General features: G+C 47.4%; 1 protein-coding gene across 6 annotated transcripts in view; it reads right to left on the bottom strand.

The window, feature by feature from the left end:
• MCTP2 (multiple C2 and transmembrane domain containing 2) overlaps positions 1-2123 on the bottom strand; it is a 245082-nt gene extending 242959 nt beyond the window's left edge. The window contains exon 1 of one of the 6 annotated variants that reach the window (XM_038532734.1): positions 2052-2123. The gene's annotated coding sequence lies outside the window, so the exon portion shown is untranslated. Of the gene's footprint in view, positions 1-1954 lie in introns of all 6 variants that reach the window. The other 5 variants (XM_038532731.1, XM_038532739.1, XM_038532729.1 and 2 more) reach the window with 5 other exon arrangements.
• Positions 2124-6000: the final 3877 nt, after the last annotated feature.

Below are 6000 nucleotides of genomic sequence, written 5' to 3' on the forward strand. Positions count from 1 at the left end.
ATTATTTAAAATTCTAAGGACTATTTTCATTCTCACTCTTCACAGTATGATAATTATAGTTTGAAAATCACTTTTGCAGTTTACAGGACTCTAAAGAAGTAATCAGTTGTCATGAATCATTCACTCAAAGGCTAAATTAAGAATATTAGGATTCCTTCCCAAATAAGTGTACTGCAGTACCCTACACTTCTAGAGATAGATATAAGGAAAAATAGATATATCTTTTAAAATAAGTGTTATATACATTCATGCATGATTATAGATTCACACACACATACACAAAGTCCTTTCTAGGCAACAACAGGGGCTTCTATTCATCTGGAAGAAATGGAATCAAGCTGAAATATGTTAAAGGATATGAACAATATGAAAATTAACTGTTACTTCAATGTGTTACACACAAGGAATGTGTACTTAGAGAGTTTTACTGATTTATCCCACTTGGATAAACTGGGTCCTTAAAAAAAAGTGAAGAAAGACAATAAATTTTATATTTGGAACCAGCTGTTCATCTTCTTGTCCCAGACAAGTTCATCGTTTAGCCACACATACAGAATGAAAGCAATACTCATTTTATTCATAACGGTCACTTGTACTGACATGGATTGCTTTATGAATATAAATTTGAATTATTTTTCATTAAATATGCCAGATTTACACTGTATGTCTCACGGCACCATGGAATAGTGAAAAAAACGTGGGTTTTGCACTCAGAAATATCCAGCTTTAGCTCTCAGGTTTACTAATTACCTTGAGCAAACTGCTGGGTTCCTCCCTGTCTGGATTTTCACCTGTGCACGGGGAATGCCATCTATCTTGTATATTTTATGTAACAAGATAAAGTGCCCAGCATAAAGTGGGTGGTACAGGATGGATTCCTAATAACTTTATTTTAAAGATGATTTTGTAGTCCTAGTCAGTTTGGATGGCAGACTAGGCTAATGAAGGCTACTCTTCAAAGACACACATTCTCCCTGCATTTAAATGCATTTTACCCTAGATTAAAGAGATGCCGCCGTGCCACTGTTCTCTTGGAGCACCCACCTGTGTGGAGAACGAGTGCCCTGAATGCCCCCTTTGTATCAACACCTGTGCTACCAAACAAGCACACCAATCCGGCTCTCGCAGAGGTTCCTCCTCAAAAGGCATACAACAAATATTTATTGAATTGAAATGCTGCTGACCCAAGAGAAAAATGAACGCTAATGTAAATCATAATCCACAGACCTGTTTGCCCATTCAGTGGGTTGGGAAGCAGGTTTTGTAAAGTTCCAAGGTTCACCTGGAAGCCGTTGGGTAACTCTGAGTGGCCCCTGCCAAGGTAACCTCCAGTCCACACTTACGTAAGTGCCTGCACCGCTGACACCCTCAGACGTCGCACAGAAGTTCCTTCAGGTATTCTCACCCCTTTCCGGAAACCCAACCATCTCTAAAAGCCATCAGCGCCCCATCTGCTTGACAAATGGACAAATGCGGAAGCAATCGCCTTTCAAGTTCACCACCACTATCACCCCGTATTGGGTTTTGGTGTTTTGGGTTTATTTTTTTGTTTTTTGTTTTTCTTCTTTAATGTGCAAGACACTCTGTCACCTACACAATCATCCCAAGGCTTTCTGCTCCTGTGCCGCTGCGCCCAGGTCTGCGCGAGGAACCCAAGCTGAACCTCCAGGTCTCCACGAGGGGAGCGCATCACATTCCAAATGAGGGTCTAACTTCTACGGAGGACGTCCCGGCGGTGGCGGTGGCGGTGGCGGTGACCGCACTGCGCCCCGAGGACACCAACGGTGTGTCTCTAAAGGAGCCAAGAATTCCTGGGGCGGGCTGCCAGCCCTCCGTGCGCTCTCCAGGACACCCGGCTCCCGCACACCTTTGTGCATCCCTGAACCCGCGGCTCCCGGGAAGGGGCTTCACCGAATTCCCATCCTGAACCCTCAGGGTCCCCCAAAGTCCTCACCTCGATGGTGAGCAGACGCCCGTCCTGGGGGGGGCCGGCGGCGACCCCCGCGCCCCTCCCGCGCGCACCTGCCAGGTGAGCCCGGCGCCGCCCTCACCTGTCCGGCGTGCGCCCCGCGGGGCTGCCGAGGGTCCGGCGCGCCGCCCTCCCCTGCCGGCCCGCCGCGGCCGCCGCTCGCACGCGCAGGAGCCGCCGGGACGCGGCGGGGCGGGGGCGGGGACGGGGGCGGGGGCGGGGCCGCGGCCGCCGGCTCCCTGGGGCCCCGCTCCCAGCCCCGCCTCCCGGGGGCGGGGGCGGGGGCGGCCGCGCGTCACCTAAGAGCCGCCTCGCCCTGAGCGCCTTCCGCGGCGGCCGTGCCCGGCTCCCGAGGAGAGGGCGGTGGAGGACGTGCCCCGGCGGGCGGGCGCCCTGGGAGCGGAGTTCAGAGTGGGCGAGGAGGGCGCGTGCGGCTTGCCCACTGACCGCCGCCGAGGGCTGTGCCTTCGCCGGACCCGACGCTCGGGGGGCGGCTCGGCGGGGAGAGCGCAGCCCGCGTCTCAGCCACCGCATCAGGCCCCGCTCTAAGCCCGTGCCCCGTGCGCGCGACTGTGGGTGCAGGCGCCCCCACCCTCCCCCCGCGATGAGCTCCTCGTTTGGGAGCCTTGGTCCTGGTCTGGGAAGATGAGGCCGGATTTCCACTCGCCCTCGGGGACCCTCAGAGATGCCTGGCGCCGATGGCCGATGGCCGATGGCCGATGGCCGGTACTGAGGCGTTCGCAGATACTTGCCCTTTTGCCTTCCCTGTCTTCCCCCTCCCTCTCCTCTTCCTGCTCTTCTCTTCCCGCACTTTATTTACCCTGGATCTCTGCCTGCTCAGTTGCTTTTACCCTCGATGGAGGGGTGGGTATCTGCTGCGTGCGGAGTCCGCCCCGCGAGGCGCTGGGTGGTTTAGGAGGAGCTTGTGCAGGGTCTGATCCCTGCCTCCCGGGAGGTCAGGACTACACACTCCTCCACCCCCACGAAACAGTGGAAATTCGATACAAGAGTAAGAGCGGCTAACCTGGGTGTGGGACACACCTGGCGGCCTACGGTTGCGGGAGTGGGTGGCCTCGGAGCTGGAGAGTTTAATGGAAGTCATCGGTGGCTTAGAGCATAGGCTCCCGAGTCAGGAAGACCTCACCAAATCCTGGCTTGGCAACTGATTGCATAAACCCGGGAGTTCACTTAATGCCTCTGCATTTCCACTTTGCCTTTAAGAAATTGAGATTCAATAAATGGTGCTGGGAAAATTGGACATCCACATGCAGAAGAATGAAACTAGACCACTCTCTTTCACCATACACAAAGATAAACTCAAAATGGATGAAAGATCTAAATGTGAGACAAGATTCCATCAAAATCCTAGAGAAGAACACAGGCAACACCCTCTTTGAACTCGGCCATAGTAACTTCTTGCAAGATACATCCACGAAGGCAAAAGAAACAAAAGCAAAAATGAACTATTGGGACTTCATCAAGATAAGAAGCTTTTGCACAGCAAAGGATACAGTCAACAAAACTCAAAGACAACCTACAGAATGGGAGAAGATATTTGCAAATGACATAGCAGATAAAGGGCTAGTTTCCAAGATCTATAAAGAACTTATTAAACTCAACAGCACAGAAACAAACAATCCAATCATGAAATGGGCAAAAGACATGAACAGAAATCTCACAGAGGAAGACATAGACATGGCCAACATGCATATGAGAAAATGCTCTGCATCACTTGCCATCAGGGAAATACAAATCAAAACCACAATGAGATACCACCTCACACCAGTGAGAATGGGGAAAATTAACAAGGCAGGAAACAACAAATGTTGGAGAGGATGCGGAGAAAAGGGAACCCTCTTACACTGTTGGTGGGAATGTGAACTGGTGCAGCCACTCTGGAAAACTGTGTGGAGGTTCCTCAAACAGTTAAAAATATACCTGCCCTACGACCCAGCAATTGCACTGTTGGGGATTTACCCCAAAGATACAAATGCAATGAAACGCCGGGACACCTGCACCCCGATGTTTCTAGCAGCAATGGCCACGATAGCCAAACTGTGGAAGGAGCCTCGGTGTCCAACGAAAGATGAATGGATAAAGAAGATGTGGTTTATGTATACAATGGAATATTACTCAGCCATTAGAAATGACAAATACCCACCATTTGCTTCAACGTGGATGGAACTGGAGGGTATTATGCTGAGTGAAGTAAGTCAGTCGGAGAAGGACAAACATTATATGTTCTCATTCATTTGGGGAATATAAATAATAGTGAAAGGGAATATAAGGGAAGGGAGAAGAAATGTGTGGGAAATATCAGAAAGGGAGACAGAACGTAAAGACTGCTAACTCTGGGAAACGAACTAGGGGTGGTAGAAGGGGAGGAGGGTGGGGGGTGGGAATGAATGGGTGACGGGCACTGGGGGTTATTCTGTATGTTAGTAAATTGAACACCAATAAAAAATAAATTAAAAAAAATAAAAAATAAAAATAAAAACAGTCATATGCATGGCATGTACAAAGCCACTGTAAGCTGAAGAAAACCACTAAGGTAAAAATCCCCCACAGCCACAGCCTACTGTAATATCCCCAAAACATAGATCTGTCTGCCCTAGTCATCTGAGAGCCTCTTTATTCATATATCCTTTGTTCCCAAATTATATTTCTTACTTGGTTCCAGTGTTGAGATTCAAGTGGCCCAATAAATAGCATACATAAAAAAAAAAAAAAAAGAAATTGAGATTCAAATAATAGCTATCTATCCTATAGATTCTGAGAAGTAATTAAATGCTTTTCCTAAAGTACTTACCACGGTATCTAGGCCAATGCTCCGCACCTATTAAACGTTGGCTAATGATAATAATGATATGGTAAGAAATGGAGAGGACCAGGAAAAAAAAAAAAAAACATTTCGAACACATGAGAACTCGGGCAGAGGCAAAGCTGCCACTTTCATGAGAAGAATACTTAGAGTAGCAGCTTCCAGTAAATGAACAAAACCGCTCACTGATTTCTGGGTTCAGCATATAACACGGGATCACATTTAATTTTCACAAACCCGTGAAACAGTTTATAATATCCATGGTTTAAGATGAGGAAAATGAGCCTCAGAACCAAGAAACTGGGGCACCAGGGTGGCTCAGCGGTTGAGCATCTGCCTTTGGCTCAGGCTGTGATCCCAAGATCCTGGGATCAAGTCCCGCAACAGGCTCCCTGCAGGGAGCCTGCTTCTCCCTCTGCCTATGTCTCTGCCTCTGTCTCTCTCTGGGTCCCTCATGAATAAAAAAATAAATAAGACCTTTAAAAAATAATAAAGAACCATGAAATAACACGGCTGACGATTATGAAACAAGCAGCGTCAAAGCAGAGTTACCTGAGGCCTATGGCAAATTTAGACTTTTTCCACCGGGGTCTCCCTGCAGGCTGCATTTCTAGCCTTAGAGAAGGAAGGAAACCAGAGGGAAAATAAAAGATACACGAAGGAGGGAAAGATCAGTAAATAGGAGAAATAACAACCGTATCTTGGAAGCCAACTGCCACTTAATACAACAGAATTAAAATAGTAACTGAACCCACACACAAAAAAGGTTTTTACATCCAACTCCCGCCACAATGGGGTTCCTGTTCTGTGGTTCCTAAAGCCCAACCACAAGTTGAAAAAAAATGACTAACAGCATTTTCAATCATTAAATGCTGCAGAAAGTGAAACATCTAAAGAGACAGAAATCTAAGGTCACACCTCCTCATCTCTCACCACAATCCCTTCCTCTGTAAAGCTTCCTTGAAGGTTTGTGTGTATGTGTGTGTGTGTTTTACTTGTCCAAATATATCACCTGCGTCTTTCTAGCATGTTCCATCCAGGAAATAACATCATTGCTTTGACCAACTTAACTTCACTATGTAACCACTAGAAGCACTTAGGACAGCAGCTGGACTCATGTATTTAGCTGGTAAATTTTCAATACGCTGTTTTAACATTGAATTTATTTATTTATTTATTTATTTATTTATTTATTTATTTATTTATTTAG

The sequence above is a fragment of the Canis lupus genome, chromosome 3 (assembly GCF_011100685.1).
Source record: "Canis lupus familiaris isolate Mischka breed German Shepherd chromosome 3, alternate assembly UU_Cfam_GSD_1.0, whole genome shotgun sequence".
NCBI lineage: Eukaryota > Metazoa > Chordata > Mammalia > Carnivora > Canidae > Canis > Canis lupus.